This window comes from Loxodonta africana, chromosome X (assembly GCF_030014295.1).
Source record: "Loxodonta africana isolate mLoxAfr1 chromosome X, mLoxAfr1.hap2, whole genome shotgun sequence".
Lineage (NCBI taxonomy): Eukaryota > Metazoa > Chordata > Mammalia > Proboscidea > Elephantidae > Loxodonta > Loxodonta africana.
Window position 1 is genome coordinate 115,571,217 of NC_087369.1, and position 17,943 is coordinate 115,589,159.

At 37.5% G+C, this 17,943-nt stretch overlaps 1 pseudogene; it reads right to left on the bottom strand.

Annotated features, from left to right (window-relative positions):
• Positions 1-1,632: 1,632 nt before the first annotated feature.
• On the bottom strand, positions 1,633-2,473 carry LOC100658903 (large ribosomal subunit protein uL30-like; annotated as a pseudogene).
• Between the last annotated feature and the right edge of the window lie 15,470 nt (positions 2,474-17,943).

Consider the following 17,943-nt stretch of genomic DNA (forward strand, 5'->3'; position numbering starts at 1 on the left):
AAATATACACTATTTAGCGACATGAAGGAATCATGTCTTCAAGTTACTCTTATTTAGTTCAGGAAAAATAAGATGCTGTGTGTGTGTGTGTGTGTGTGTGTGTGTGTGTGTGTGTGTGTGTGTGTTGTAGAGAGAGAAGGAGAAGAAGAGAAAAAAGGTGAAGAGTATATAGAAATTCTTGGTACTATTCTTGGAAAGGAAACCCTGGTGGCGTAGCGGTCAATGAATGACTGTTAACCAGAGGGTCGCAGTTTGAATCCAACAGGCGCTCCATGGAAACTCTATGGGGCAGTTCTACTCTGTCCTGTAGGATCGCTATGAGTCAGATTAGCTCACGGCAACGGTTTTGGTTACTCTTGGAAATTTTCTCTAAGAATGAATTATATTTTTAAAAAGGAACATTAATTCTTTATATGTTGTGTTTTTTCAAGAGTATAACTTGCATTTTGATTTTGTCTACTGTGGGTGCTACTGGCTTAAAGAAAAAAAACCCACCTTTGCCATCAAGTCAATTCCGACTTATAGCAACCCTATAAAAAAAAAAATAGCAACCCTATAGAAGAGAGTAAAACTTCCCCATAGGGTTTCCAAGGCAATAAATCTTTACAGAAGCAGATTGCCACATCTTTCTCCTGCTGAGCAGACTAACTTTACAACTGTCACTCATCATTATTTACCACCATTCAGTACCTCTGTAACCTTGGGCAATTTACTTAACTCCCCTGTGCTTCAATTTCCTCAACTACAAAATGAGGATACTAACAGTAATTCCTCAAAGTTGTGGAAATTCACTAAGATGATGAATACAAAGCACTGAGTGCAGGGTCTGCCCCTTAAAAAAAAAAATTTTTTTTTTTTGCCCCTTAGACCTTACATATTGTTATATCAGATAGCAGTGTTATTAGTGCTATTGAATCATTTCTGACTCATAGCGACCCTATGTACAAAAGAATGAAACACTGCCCGGTCTTTCGCCATACTCACAATCTTTGCTATGCTTGAGCCCATCATTGCAGCCACTGTGTCCATCCATCTCATTGAGGGTCTTCCTCTTTTCGCTGACCCTCTACTTTACCAAGCATAGTGTCCTTCTCTAGGGACTGGTCCCTCCTGATAACATGTCCAAAGTATGTGAGATAAAGTCTCCCCATTCTCGCTTCTAAGGAGCACTCTGGCTATACTTCTTCCCAGGCAGGCTTGTTCGTTCTTCTGGCAGTCCATGGTATATTCAATATTCTTCACCAGAACCATAATTCAAAGGCATCAATCCTTCTTCAGTCTTCCTGATTCATTGTCCAGCTTTTGCATGCATATGAGGCAATTGAAAATACCATGACTTAGGTCAGGTGCACCATAGCCCTCAAAGTGACATCTTTGCTTTTTAACACTCTAAAGAGGTCTTTTGAAGCAGATGTGTTGTTTGATTTCTTGACTGCTGTTTCTATGGGTGTTGACTGTGGATCCAAGTAAAACAAAATCTTTGACAACTTCAATCTTCTCTGTTTATCATGATATTTATTACCCATTGGTCCAGTTGTGAGGATTTTTGTTTTCTTTTTTACATGCAGTAGGCAGTTTATTTGGCTTAATTTTACCACACACCAAGATTTGCCATAATAAGGGAAGGGAGAGGCTAACAAAAAGCCGTCAATACAACAATATTTCAATTTGAAAGCAGTTACAATTTTACTAACCAACCAGATTACAAAAATAATCATGGTAGACACCTTAGTTCATCCTTCTAATAAGCCTGTTGATCTGGTTTTCTCTGTTGCCAGCATCTCCACCTTGTACAAAATGGGTGGTCTTTTTCTTTATTCCACCTCATGGAGAAGATAATTTGAAGGGTCACAGGAAATTGTTTGATTCTTTGAAGCATTTGCGGACAGTATAGATCTCATGAATCAGATCCTCCATGTAGATGATGCCATATTTACCAAGAGATCGTGCAATCAAAGTGTTATCTGTCAGGGCAATTCACTTCTTATTGATTTTGCCATAGCTATGCTTCTAGATCAGTTCATTTACTGACTTCAGGTTTGGGTGCCTTCATGCAATATGGTTCCACAATTCTAAGCATGTTAATTAAAGCCTTGCTGAGCTTAACAAAGGTGCCATTGAAGATCTGGCAAATGGGAAGAAGCTGCAACACCTTTCGAACCTTTGAGCTCACACCATTGGTATCTCTGATTCCAATAATAAATGCCAACTTGGGTTCTGCAGGTACATAGAAGTTGCCAGCTTTTGTTGCCATCCTAGCCATTCAAATCTCAGTTCTGTGCATCTGCGTATATTCCTTGTGATAGTGCTTAACTTTTTCATAGCTAAGCTTCTTCCTTGCCTTTTGAAGCATCTTTTGGGCAAACTTCTTTCTAAGGTGCTTGACCTTTAGTTCTGCAAAATTCCTTCACTTTTTCTTAAGGGTTTCTGGCACAGCAGGAACCTTCTTTTTCTTCTCTTCGACACCCTCCATGTTTCCAGCCAGAAAAAGAGGCAGTTTTTGTTTTCTTTATGTTGAGGTCTAATCCATACTGAAGGCTGTAGTCTCTGATCTTCATCAATAAGTGCTTCAAGTCCTTTTTGCTTTCAGCAAGCAAGGTCGTGTCATCTGCATATCACAGGTTGTTATATCAGAGAGCAAGAATAAATAGATAAAAGCTTGTAACTCATAGACTAATCCAGTTATGGTGTGTTGCCTAAATCTCCCTAGAATTTACTTTCAAAAATTATTTTTAAAAAGTGATTTGACTTTAAAATTGACCAAATATATAAAAATATGGTGTGTTCTAAACTTGATAATATCACTACATGAAAGTGTTTTTCTAAAATAAAATTCTGACTTCTAAATATGTCAAAATCCTTCTAAATTTCTTCTAAAAATATCTGACTCCAAAACATGCAAATTGTCAAGATATAACTACATTTGTTAATAAAATTTTTCCTCCTTTGGACACAAGGTAATTACGAGCCCAAGAGACAGAAAGGGCCACATAAACCAAAGACTACATCCACCTTAGACCAGAAGAACTAGATGGTGCCCGGCTACAACCGGTGACTGCCCTGACAGGGAACACAACAGAGAACCCCTGAGGGAGCAGGAGAGCAGTGGGATGCAGACCCCAAATTCTCATAAAAAGACCAGACTTAATGGTCTGACTGAGACTAGAAGGACCCCAGTGGTCATGGTCCCCAGGGCTTCTGTTGCCCCAGGACAGGAACCATTCCCGAAGTCAACTCTTCAGACATGGATTGGACTGGATAATGGGATGGAGAGGGATGCTGGTGAGGAGAGAGCTTCTTGGATCAGGTGGACACTTGAGACTATGTTGGCATCCCCTGTCTGGAGGGGGGATGAGAGGGTAGAGTTGATTAGAAGCTGGTAAAATGGACAGGAAAAGAGAGAGTGGAGGGAGGGAGCGGGCTGTCTCATTAGGGGGAGAGCAATTGGGAGTATGTAGCAAGGTGTATGTAAGTTTTTGTGTGAGGGACTGACTTGATTTGTTAACTTTCACTTAAAGCACAATAAGAATTAAAAAAATTTTTTTTCCTCCTTTCTTTAACCTAGGACATTTTCTTTTGAACTGGAAAAAGCTGCAGTATAACAGTTGCCCAAATAATGTTCTTAATATAATTTAATGTCAATGGCCACAAGGACTAAGGGGTGAAAAACCTATTATTCATAGTCTTTTGATCTATTTGATTTTATATTATATCAGATATGGCCCTCTTTACCATCATAGATGTGTACTCAGAATTTTCAGAATTTTTTCTTATGTTCTAAAGATCTATGAATAAGAGGACCCGAAGGTTTTTCTGAAAGAAAAACTTTCCTGAACGTTTAGCTTTTCTTCAATTTGTAGTCTAAAAAACATTATTATTCCTTCCTCTCCCACTGCACCCTTCCCTCCAAGCTTAGTACTTGTGAGTTAAAGATGAACTTTGGGGAAAAAATGTTTTCTATCATAAAAGCAGTTGTATTTCAACTGCCAGGACTTAATACTCTTCTGTCCCTATAAAAACTTATTTTTAGGTTTGAGAAAAAACTAATACAGATAAATCCATACTTTCGATTTTTGGTTTTGTCCATAAGCACCTTCATTTTCATTTTTTAACTGGAAATACTGGATCTGTAAAGAGGAGGAAACCTTTCCTTTTTCATTCTCAGGAGTTGAGAGGAGAAAATATATTCACCAACCTCTGGCCTGTTAGTCCATATAAAGTGGTGCTTTATGTTTTGGAACAGCTGGATCTGAAGTCCACAGGTCAGGCATTAAGGTAAAGAATTGACAAATAATTCAAGGTCCACTCATATTAGCTCACTCATGGCCTTATCACTCTGAGGTTGGTTTATTTGGGAAGATTCAATCATATCAGAACCCAAGATTCGAATTCACTATAGTGTGAGCTATCTTTGTCCATATGGAGCCATTGCAATTTTCATCAGAACATTCAGCAAACATGTGATATGAAATTATTTTAAACCAGAAGTTTTCATTTTTGCTGAACATTCCCATTCTTACACACACGCGCACACACACATGCACACAAATTATACTGATTTGATTTGATGAAGTTATACCATGTAACTCTATTTTAATTCACAGTCTCATATCCTGATCTTAATCTTCTTCTTACCCTAATTTTTGTTTTATGACACCGTGTTTGTACGGTAGCCAATTTAAGCTGTCTGCTCAGCCTCACTGGATTTAATGGTTCTGTCACATTCAGGTAAGAAAATCCAAGAAGGCGATCCAGGCATCTCAGGAGCTTGAGGTGTAGACCACATCAGTGTGGTCATCCACATGGAGATGGGCAGCAAACTAAATCATGGTGGCACTGAAAAAGGGCTCTAACTATACCTCCTCCAAAATGATCGCTCCTTTTTGCCCCCTACCACTCTTAATGTATGAATAAATAATAGGCTTAGCCTGGGAACTGTGACAACATGGGCATTTGGAAAGAGAAGCTTTCCCTTACTCCAAGATGAGTGAGTGAAAAAGAATCAACATAACTTCCCATTATCTATCATTCCTTCCGATCTTTTACAACGAATTCTGCAAGAAAAAGTAATCTTTAGACAAAGAATGAATTAGCACAACGTTCTTGTAATATTTTAATCCATGCATAAACAAACAAACAAAAAAAACTCATGGCCTTCCAGTCAATTCTGACTCATAGCAACCCTATAGGATGGAGTAGAACTGCCTCATAAGGACTCTAAGGAGTGTCCGGTGGATTTGAACTGCCGACTTTTTAGTTAGCAGCCGAACTCTTAACCACTACGTGACCAGGGTTGCCAATCCACACATAGGTATTCTGAAATTTTGATATTATTCTTAAATTTCTTTTTACACATACTGTCTAGAATCACAAGGTTGCACTTTACTGAACTGAATGCCTCAAAAAAAAGTTTCTACTTTCATATAGAAAAGTTTACTAAAATTACTGTGAAAGTCTTCATATTATGAAAGTAAACTACTTCAACAGGAGAATGAAAAAACCTAGGAAATGCTGAGCCAGTCTTATGGTATATTCCACACAAGATTCTATTTCTATCAAGACAGCAAGAGACAATTTGTGGAAAATATGGCAACTGCCCTCCAAATTCCCTCCAAAACCTTCATAGATTAGTAGTTATTCACGAAGTTATGATAACTAAATAACTATTTGGCGTCAAGTTGATTCTAACTCACGGTGACCCCATCCATGTGTGGCAGAGTAGAGCTGTGCTCCACAGGGTTTTTAATGGCCGATTTTTCAGAAGCAGGTCACCAGGACTTTCTTCCAAGGCACCTCTGGGTTGTCTTGAACTTCCAACCACTAACAGTTTGCCAAGCACTAACAGTTTGTGCCACCCAGGGACTCCCTTGACTAAGGACTCCCTTGACTAAATAGGGCTCCTTAATTGAAAGGGGAGGGTCAAACCTTTGGGGAAGCTGACAGATTGTCTGAACTACTTCACTTTCTGAGGCCCCAGACCTCCTTGAATTTCTGAGAAAGGCTATGAACTTAATTCCCAGAAAAATGTGTGCGTGTATCCATACACACACACACACGCACACACACATACACACTATAGATGAATAGCTCTGCATACAAGTTATTGGAGTTCATGGACCCATCTCAAGAACTTCTTTGTAGAGGAATATCTCAGCATAGTCCTCCTCTACTAAGACTGAGTATGGATAAACATAGTCAATTTTTACAGTATCTAAGAAAAATATATGTTATAGCATCACATATAAGGTGAAACATGTTTGGAAGAATAAACTGTGTAAGCTTTACGTATGTCATAAAGAGGATAAATAAAAGCATGATCTTTGAAAATTGTCATAAACTGGATATATCCATGAGAGATATAGGAAGTTCTACTGGTAAGTGGAGGGAAAGAAAGGAGGTGATAATAAACCTGGAGATATAGTCATGAATAAGATGGAGTTAGGGGAACTGATCCAGCTAGGGCTGGCATCCAAAGTGATCTAAATCAGTGTCTAAGAAAGTGTGATTCTGGTTTGGTAGGAGAAACACAGATGTTTCTATATTCTTTGCACCCACGTGTATATGTCAGATTAGTCTGTAGTTTTCCCTTTTTTTGTGCAGTTTTTTTTTCCAAGTTTTGATTTTAAGGTTACGTTAATCTCTTAAAGTGATGTTGGAAGTTTTCCCTTTTCCTCTATTATCTGGAGTAGTTCACTAACTACCAATACATGTAACATGATGGCCTGAGCTTTTATGGTTTGATAGAACTTGTCTAGTGCCTTTGTGGGCAGTAGATCATTGAGAAGTATGTATTATTTTTCCAATCAGGTAAAAATTGAATATACTCTCTTTGGGGAAATTTGTGTGTGTCTGTTTAAGAATCTAATTAAAGAGCGATGGATACTTAGTGACCAAACCAAGCCTAAATGAACACAAATGGGTGCACAATTTTAGCGCAATTCATAGGAGACTTAAAATCTATACATGGACCCCCTAGAGATCCATCAGTCATGGGTTAGAAATCCCTTTTTGGCCTCTCTTGACTCTCTTTATATTTTTAGCTCACTCTGTCTCTTAGGATAAAAATTGAGATATGTTTATCATCTTGAGAATAAATCCAGTTTTAAATAGCTGGATCTATGCCCTTGTATAGTTTGGAGAAGTGTATCTTTTGCTGGTTCCCAACATAATATTAGTCATAGAATGTTAGATTTACATGTGTGCCTATAAACGCACACAGGTGTCCTCCTTCATAGCAGGCTCAGTCACAAATAAAGAACACAGACACGGACAGGAAAGCCCAGGGACCTGGATAATCTAATGACAAATGTCCGGGGTGAGTAATAGTTGTTTGCTTGAGTTTTCACACATGAAAAATAATTCAATATTCATTCTAACAATGTAAATAAAAAAACAGAAACATTCAGTTTTCAGTCTATAATGTTATGTTGCTGCTATCATTTCATTTGTCATTGTCTCAAACATAAAAAAAATACTGTTCTGCTTACTATATAACTCCTAACTACATTTCTCTTCCTATTGATAACAACCTCTTCATGCGTGGACTTTATCAGGGTGATTAGAAGAATTTACTTATTCTGTCAGTTTCCCTCTAAGATTACATTTGTGCCCCCTTCCTTCCTTATTTCAAAGCCTACCAAAGTGACATATGTGGAGATAATAACAACACCTATCCCATTAGGTTGTCACGAAGACTAACTGGGATAACAGATTACAAAGTATTTAGCGTAGTACCTGGAACATAGTAACTAATAAATAAATAATAGTTCCCTTCCCACCCTGTCTGTGCAGGGTGGGAAGGGAATTACTATTTATTTATTATTATTATTTATTATTTATATTATGCTTATGATGGCAGTATAGCTTCGTGTTTCCAATGTGGTGCCATTATCATATATGTTGTTCCCCTAACTCCATCAAATATATTTCTACAGATCGTAATCTTCAAGTCAGTATTCAGGGTACAGAGTATGCATTCATATGACATATATCGGTATTCAGAATATGGAATATGCATTCATATGATGTATAACCCTTAACTAATAAAAATAGTTACTAGATTTTGAGTGCTTAGTATGTGCACCACGTCAGGTGCTTTGCATACACAAACGCATTTAATCCCAACATTCTTATGAGATTGATAGTATCACTGCCATTTAATAGGTGAAAAAATTGAGAGATAAATTAGTTTGGCCAAGGTCACACAGCTGGTAAGTGATATAACCAGGTCCCCTGACTCCCTGTCTTGTGCTTTTCCCACTGCCTTAGAGTCTCACAGTCCTGTCTAATCGACACACATGAAAACACAGACTTTGTAAGTGGTGCTAGGTGTTTGTTTAGTTGTTGTGCTCTAAACAAAAGAAGTCAGAGGTTCTATGATAGAATGATTATGACACGATAAAGACATTGTGGTGCCTCAGTTTCCTTGTCTCTAAATTAGGATTTATTTACCTCACATGGTGATGAGAAGTGACTAGGAAAATAATTACAAAGAACTTTCATTTTTGAAGTGCAAATCCCCAGAAACATAAATACAGACACAGAGCAAGATATCCTGAATACTTGAGCTTGTACTTTGAAAAGGGATTGGCAAGAAAAAGCCTGATGTTGAAAATGGCTCAGTTATAATCAGTTGCTGAAGTTATTCTGACAATCAGGTACAATGCAGAAGGGCAGACAGTCTGAAGAAAGGTTAAGGTTTCCTTGGCAACTATCAAATGCATTGTTAATATCCCCTAGGAAGTTTTTGGTCAATAATGACTGAAGTGCTATAAGACTATTTTTAAACTATCGTTTGAGTTAATTCTGTTCTACTTTCAAAATTCTTTTTTCCACAAATTTACTTTAATTGCTTAATTAATGGTTATTTGGTGAAGGTTACTGAATATTCTGTTGAAGGAAAGGTTTTGACTCTTTCTGTCAAATAGAATTAAAGATGTCAATGAACAGAGAACTGTTTTGAAAGGTTTGAGCAAACTAATGTAAAAGGGGAGTCGACCCATGAAATGTTCACCCAAAGTTCCAATTACAAGTGTCTATCTAAAATTATTATTAAGATCTATTACAGAACTTTCATATTTGCAAACTTCTTAGTAATTCATTTGTATTAGTTAATTTGCATATCAATCCAACTAAGACCTTCAGTGACTTTCCCCACTCTGTATATTTTATATGCATAAGAAACTTGAGGCCTATTATAGACACTATAGGGAGAGAAAGACAGAGTATTCATTAACAGGAAATCATTAAAATGTATTGATAAGGATCCAAATAGTTGAACTAATAATTTATACCATTACAATTGCTATATTACTTGTTACTCCAAGAATATGATGCCAGACGAGCTAAATCAATCGAGCTTCTATGAAGACCAAAGACATTTTTAGAGATCCTCTGATATTAAAACAATTAATGACAGCTTCATTCAATTTTTTTTTTCATTCAATATTGCTTTCAGTGGAAGTCTCTGGTTTCTATGGGATCTGGTCTCAACTCTATACCAAGAATGTGCAGTTATTTTAAATTATATCCTTCAAGAGATACACTTTATCCCAGACACTTTTCTTCCTTGTTGGGAACATTAAAAGCATGGTCATTTTTGCTAAGCGGAATAACTGTTTGTTAACATGAGTTGCAATATTAATTAATGGTTACCGAAGATATTGCCAGGAACATTCTATTGATTTTTTAAAACTCTCTAGTACAAAGGTAATTATCTTAGAAATGTAATTGAGAAAGCAACTTCAATAATGCAGTTCCAGACTTATATATATCTATGTCTTAGTGGTAGACACCATAATACAGTAGAAAGAAAAATAGAGACACAGACAGAAATAGACATGTAAATGAATTGTGTAGTTATTTAGGAATAGCCTTGAGACAGATACTGCTTTACTTACAAGTAGTCTTATCTCCATTTCTTTTTCTTTGTCTCACAAATCAGCATAAGAATAACTACCTGCTTCCTTGGTTGGAGCTTTTTTCTAAAAGTAAATTTTCTTCTACCATCTCCTGTGCCTGGAAATCATCTTCTCTAACACTATAAACAATTTTTAAAAATTACAAGATTGGATGTTTTAAGTATTTCAAAATATAACTCTTCTGGAAAGTGCATACTCATTTTAGCACCTGGTATATTTAGAATGGTAACAAAAACTAAACGATCAAAAAGGTATCAATGGAAAATAATTATACTAAGGTTATATCCCTGGATTTCATTTTGTCTTCCTCGTTTATTTCAACAGGAATGAAAAAAATCAGTGTCCAAAGTGACTAGGAAAGAGGCTAAAAGCAATATACTGTAATGTTAATGGTATCACTCTGAGTATATTTTGACTACTGTTAAAGAAAATGAATCCCATTTACACTCTGGAACTACACACCCAAACAACAATAACCACAAAAATATTTCATCATGATAATCACTAAAAATCATTTTTAAATGCCCAGACACTAGCAAATTCAACCATTATAGTCTTCGACTAACAAGTAATATGATACAGTAATTCTAGTGGCATACATAACTATTATTACTATTCAGATTTTCACAACGAACTGGATAAACGAGATAATTGCCTAGAATAGTGCTGTCTTCTACCTCATAAAGAACTTGACACAGTGCTTAGTACATAGTAGTTACCCAATAAATGTTAGTTCTTCCTCTACCTACTACTATACTTATTAAAACTTCCAGTGGATTGGTCATATATCTCCCTTTGCCAAGTTTTGACCAAGAGGCTAGAGGTGGTCATGATCAAGGTAGAGAAAACGGAAACCATACTTTTTTAGTTAATCACGGTATATAGGTAAGGAGGAGGATCTGAGTAAGCAGAATGTAAGACTTGTGGAGAGTTAGTTGGCTGACTGAAAATGTTTGTATAATGGAAGAGAAAAGTAGTAGAGGGAGAAGAACTCATGACACCATCTCAAGTATAAATACTTCTAAGGTAGATCAAAGGCTATGAAAAGGACATGTTCTTCAGAGTCATATTTCCTGGCATCTTAATGTACTAAATAGGCCATGGCACTCTGATATTCTGAAATATCTGCTACACGCAGTCATCTTCTGAACAAAGCAGCCAGAACAGGATTCTTCTGTACAAACTTCCATGTCTTTTGCCATGTGACACTGCAACCTTGGACACACTGATTGAACAGGACAGGCACCTAACCCAAAGGTAGCTGGACTTGAGGGGAGACCAGCAGTCTGTGGTGAAGTGGCAAGAGAGCTTGGCCCATCAGGCCAATTTTGTGTTGAATAATGGCAACATCTCAAGTATGGAGAAGGGTTCATGTTTGACATGAGGTCATTATCCTACCCGGGCATTTGAAACTTCAAATACCATGGAAAGTGACAAGACACTGCACAGTAGAGTAGGAACAGAAGCTGAAAGGCACATGGAGAAAAGATAGCAAGAATTCCTGAGGCAGCAGAAGTCCATGAAGTCCAGAGCCAAGAGCGTTTGGCAGCAGTAGAAACAGAGAGAATCACAGTAGAAAGAAGTGGAAGTAGAAAAGGAAGAATCTGAACTATGAAAGTTATTTTCTACTAGAGTTGCTTTTTGTGCACTAGAGTTGTATAATATCCTAAATATGACCTTTCGGTCCTCCTTGAGGATTGATTGCCTAAGTACTGAAATAGTTTATGGTGCTACCTTACTTTCTCACATATCTTTACAATAACCATATTACCTGAAAGAAATGGAAATTACCACTGTTCCTTGCTACCTGAAGTTACAATTATAACCCAGGCATAGGGGAGCTGCCACTCAGTCAGTGTTTACAGGCTCCCCATCACTGTGCTAGTGCCATCCATCATTGACAGGGGAGCACCCTTATGTGAGTCAAGAGACCTAGGAGCTGTATCAGTTAGGTTACCTTTAGCTGCAAGTAACAGAAAAGTGTGCATCAAATGGACCTTAAGTATAAGATTTTTTAAATTTCACACAATAGGAAGTCCATAGGTAGGGCAGGCTCTAGTTTGATACACCAAGGCTCCGTCTCTTCTCCCCTGTGGTTCCCCAGTCTCTGACCTCCTCTAAATGTGGACTTCCTCCTTAAACTGTTGGCAATAACTCTGAGAGACAGAAGGAAGAAATGGTTCTCAGAAGCCTTGCCAAAATTAGATCATGTACTTGCGCCTAGGGCATTGGTGGTTCAGTGGTAAAATTCTCGCCTTCCATATAGGAGACCCAGGTTCAGTTCCTGGCAAGTGCACTTCATGTCCTCGTGTGAGCTATCACTCATCTGTCAGTGGTAGTTTGCATGTTACTATGATGTTGAACAGGTTTCAAGCAGAGTTTCCAGACTAAGATGGACAAAGAAGAAAGACCTGGCAATCTACTTCCAAAAATCAAACTATAAAAATCCTGTGGAACACACCAGTCAGATCCTCAACAGATCATAGGGATGGTGCAGGACCAGGCAGTGTTTCATTCTGTTGTGCATGGGGTCCCCATGTGTTGGGGGCCAACTCAACTACAGCTACCAACAATTTGTGCCTAAACCAATCTATCATTAGCAAGGAAAAAGGGACTACCAAGAAAATTTTAGATCAATTTTAGATCACCCTTATGTCCTGGACTGAAGTCAGCCTTATCCAGATTGATATATGGACAAAATCTCGTGTCTGTTAGAAAGAAAAAGGAAAGCGGGGAGCACATGTTGGTAAGCTATCAACAGTGTCTGCTTCAGAAGCCGTATAACAGCATGCTTGGAGTTATGGAGAAGGATATCACCAGATATTTTTTCTGAGATTCTGAAGCACATAACTTCGGCTCCTTTTTTTATTTCTATCAGTAACAAAAAAGTTCTGACAACAAACTCTGTAATTAAATTGCCTGTCTTTTGTTATTATGTCAGAAGTCCTCAACTTATAGTTTATCAATTTCCAATGATCCATCAACTGTTCCCGTATTATTAACTTACAGCATTCAAGACTAACAGGGCACTAACTAATTTATTCATCAAATACTGACTGAGGGATACTACATGCCAGTCACTGTGCTAGGTACCAGGGATACAGAAGTAAACAAGGCACATTTCTTTTCCTCACAATCTAGTAGGACTTGTCTCAGTCAGCTTCCAGAGGGGCCCATATATTCTCCCTCTTTGGTAGACAATATAGGAGAAGTTTATTCCCAATGGTATCCTCAGAACCTAGGGCACGGTTGATATTGTTAAAAGGATAAGAAATATAAAGGAATAATAAGATGAGTGAAGAAGATAAGGGATCAAGAGACTTATCCTGTTAGTATAAAGTAATGAAACTGGCTTAATTGTGCTTTTGCCTTGCTAGTAAACTATCACTGAAAGCAATTTAATAAAAGTTTAAAAAGAGTTCGAATTGTGATAATACCATTTTAAATGTTTATCTTGGCCCAATGTGATCACTTTTAAGGAAAATACTCATACGAATGTGGAAGTTATGGCACATTTGTCACCAAAAAAAGGTATTATTACATTATTGTATTCAAACCTTAAAATTGTTTTTAAAAAGGAAAACTAGTACTCCAGTGATGGTTGCAATCCACTACTAAACGACAAGGTGCAGAACATGTATCTGCATTGGAAAAGCTTTTTTCTGTGGATTTGGGATCAAGCTCAGCCTGTGTGCCTTTGAATTTGGCACTCACTATTCAAGTCAAGGCTTTGAGGATTTTTGACAGTGAGAAGCAGGAACATGGTAAGGGATCAAAGTATAACAATTTCAGTGCAAATCAAGGTTGTTTCATAAGGTCTGCCCTTACATAACACCAGGATGTGAATGAAACTGATGAACTGGCAACTCAAATTAGCCTTTCTATTTGAAGGCAGCTGAAGGGGCAATAAACTGTTAGCTTCATGACAATTTTCATTAGCAAAAAAAGCAGACACCTCTATGATCATTTCACAAGAAGTCATCAAATGGCCCTAGGTATCCCCCAAAACACTCCTTAAAAATGCCTGTGAAAATATCCTCAAGACAGAACATCTGAATGAACCTATTCTAATGAAGGTATTACTTGCAATTCTAATTTGTTTTGCAATAACAATAAGGTGGAAATGACAAAAGGTAAGCTAAGAACTGCAATTGTGTCATTAATTATAATTTTCTACCTTATCCTATGGAATCAATTTTTATACACTTTAAAAACTTTTTAACCTGAATGCCTATAATTTTATTTAATAAAGCATGCAAAAGCTGGACAACGAATAAAGAAGACCAAAGAAGAATTGATGCCTTTGAATTATGCTGTTGGCAAAGAATATTGAACATACCATAGACTGCTACAAGAATGAACAAGTCTGTCTTGAAAGATGTACAGCCAGAGTGCCATGGCAAGCCTTTGTCTCATAGACTCAAATACGTTGGACATGTTATCAAGAAGGATCAGTCCCTGGAAAAGGACATCACGTTTGGTAAAGTAGAGGGTCAGTGAAAGAGAGGTAGATCCTCAAAGAGATGGATTGACACAGTGGCTGCAACAATGGGCTAAAACATAGCAACGATTGTAAAGATGGCACAGAACCTGGCATTGTTGAGTTGGAACCAACTGGACGGCACATAACAACAACAACAGAATATAGTATTTGTGGTCGTTTTCCAAAAAAAAAAAAAAAAGTGGGAACAGATCTTTGTTTAGGAAAAAAAGGCCTCATTAATTAGGAAAATCAGATTTAATTGGCCCAATTTTCCTTTACAACGCCTTTTTCAGGAATCAAATTCAGCATAAACCTAGGAGTCCCTATTAAGTTGTAATGTCTTTTACGATCTACAAGTTATACAACAAATGGTTAAAAGCAAGATAATTTGCTTGAAAAGTCATGTTTTTATAACAAAACTGATTTAGTTTTATACTTTGCACCCCCTTCTTTTCCCTCTCCCTTCCCTCCCTCACTGCTGTGCTACCCCTTCTCCACACACTCCCTTCTGTCTCAGTAAACAAGATACTATAACATGTCCCTGACCAACATGCTCTTTGGCAACCCTGCAGATTTATTATATCTTTTCTCTTTCTTCTTTAACCCAATTGACTGAAGCCTCTTCCATCTAATAGGAGACAGCTCTATTTGATTGAAGTCCCCTCCATTCAAGAGTAGGCATAAAAAAAAAGCATTCTCTAAATCACCTCTATCTTACAGAAAAAGAATGATTGTAACATGGGATTTGATTTTGAAAGTAAAAAGAGCCCCTGGATCCTGGATTGCATGCCTTTCCTAGTGCCTCCTTCCATTCTTTTTGCACTTCCTTCTTTTCATCCATTCATTCATTCAACAAATTTTTTTATTGAGGGCTTACTCTGTGCTGAGTACTGTTCAAGACACCAGGGTTACAGCAATGAACATGGCAGATAAAATTCCTGCCCTCATGGAACTTATACTCCAGTTGGATATGCAGGGAATAAACAGGTTAAAAAATATTTTATATGCTACATAGTGATAAGTGCCAAGAAAAAAATAAAAATAAAGCAGGGAAGGAGATATAAAATGTGTGTATGTGGTAGGTGAGACAAGTTGCAAATTTAAATAGGATGATCTCCAGGGCCTCAGTGCAGAGGTAGTATGTGAGCAAACACCTGATGAAAATGAAAAAGATACCCAAGCAAGTATCTTTGGGAAGAGCTTTCCAGGAAGAGGGAACATTATGTCATGACCCTTTTCCAAGGATAATTCCTTGTTCCACCAAAATTTGAGGGCTCTGAATGAGATAAACAGAGGCATTTAACTAGCAGTAATAAGATCCTCCCCTACAGTGATCCAGGTTGTCCAAATTCCTCCCAGAGTACTCATACCTCCTTAAAGTCTGGATCAAAGGGAACCCTTTTTGTTCCCCACAATGTCCATAAACACAAGCTTTAAGACTTTCTATCTGCCATTCCACATTGGCTATTAGTTTTCGGGTAGCATTTTTCAGGCTGCAATTTACTCTGTCACCTATAGTCTCTGGTCTCTGTAGGCAGCTGTCAGTTAGGCAAAGACTCTAATCTGCCACTTGTCCAAAGATGGGTTAAGTATCCAGCCAACAGGCTTGGCTTCTCTGACAAGTATTAATTAATTTTTCAGCCAGAAAGCCTCCCCAGATACAAGAGAATCCAGAGGCCCCACATATAAAACTTGGCAAAATGCTCATTGGTATAGTTATAGCTTAGTCCTTAACACAAACTAACAGTACATATACTTATATTTAATCTTTTTTAAACCCATTGTCAACACAGAAAAAAGTGTATACATAAGAAAAATGTCGAGTAATTATCACACATGGGCATTGGGGCAAATGATATGTGTTTAGAGAACAACAGAGAAACCAGTAAGTATTCTTCATTGCTCCATTATCCTCAAAAAAGCTTTGTGATCAAAGAGATTTAGCCAATTTTTTTTCCTGAGAAAACATCACATCTAATTTCAATTATTTTCCTCCATTAAATATGTGAGTGTACTAATCTATAACAAAAAGTTTAAACTGTTGATTGTGCTCCCCACCAACTCCAAACTTCCATCTCTAATTACCTCATGGTAATCAAATGTGAAATCAGAGAGTGCATATTTAACTCCTAGGTAAATTTAGCAACGCACAATCACATCCTACATAATTGATCTTAGAAGACTAGAAAATTAAATCATATCCCTTGTCCAAGATCACAGAAGAGACTCTGACAAAGCAGAATACATAAGAGGGACCACGGTGGTTCCAAGTAACCGAGCCAACCATACATTGATAGTTTTTATAACTACTCTATGTTTTTGTGTTTTATGTTTCCATGTAATGAGAGTATAATTCTAAGCTAGAACTGTTTTTCTAATGAGTAGCACTGCACAGGTATAAACAGTAATGCTTCAAACCTATGTCATGTCTCAGAAGGTGCCATATTGTCTGCACAAAGGCACTGAAATAAAATGACAACACAAATATATTCCAAGTCACGTAGTTGCAAAGGGATGAAATGAAACCATTGCCGTGCTAGAATATGGATTAATGTTGCCTTTTGCTGTCAATTCCAGCAAACACTACATCAAATTTGAAGCTAGGGCTGACTCATGTTATAACATTCACTCTCAAATTTTTGTCTCCAGAAAGCCTATTCGACAGTTTATGAAGCTGGATAGACAAGAGTTATGCATAACCTCAAAAAGCTAAAGGGCATGACATCGACTTGTGCAGATCAGTGATCAAACAGTTAATTATTCTCCTCACAGCAAAAAGGGGAATATTTTTCCATTAATAGATCTGGAGAATGTTCAGTACTGTACATGAATTGATTTATATATATGTATGTAAAAAACAAAACCAAACCCACTGCCGTGGAGTCGATTCGACTCATAGCGACCCTACAGGACAGAGTAGAACTGCCCCATGGAGTTTCCAAGGAGCGCCTGGCGGATTCAAACTGCCCACCCTTTGGTTAGCAGCCGTAGCACTTAACCATTATGCCACCAGGGTTTCCGGTTTGTGTGTGTGTGTGTGTGTGTTAGCACTTAACCACTACGCCACCAGGGTTTCCGGTTTGTGTGTGTGTGTGTGTGTGTGTGTGTTAGCACTTAACCACTACGCCACCAGGGTTTCCGGTTTGTGTATGTGTGTGTGTGTGTGTGTGTGTTAGCACTTAACCACTACGCCACCAGGGTTTCCGGTTTGTGTGTGTGTATGCATATGTATGTATATATATATAGTAATCAAACTTTTGCAAACAGACACTACAAAAGTTTATATTATTTTTTGTTTTGTAATATCTCTGAAAGTCTTTAAAAGAGATACAGTTCAGTTAAGAATAAATTCAAACTCTGAGAAGTATGAATCATTAAAAACGCATATATAATGCTCTGACATTCCCTCAAAACATTGGGATTAAAGAGAAGAGCATATGATTTCTGTAGAGAAATGTAAAAATCTAAAACACTGCTTTTATCTGAAACACAAAATACCAGAAGCATAAGCTTAAGGAATTCCAACACAGCATCAATCAG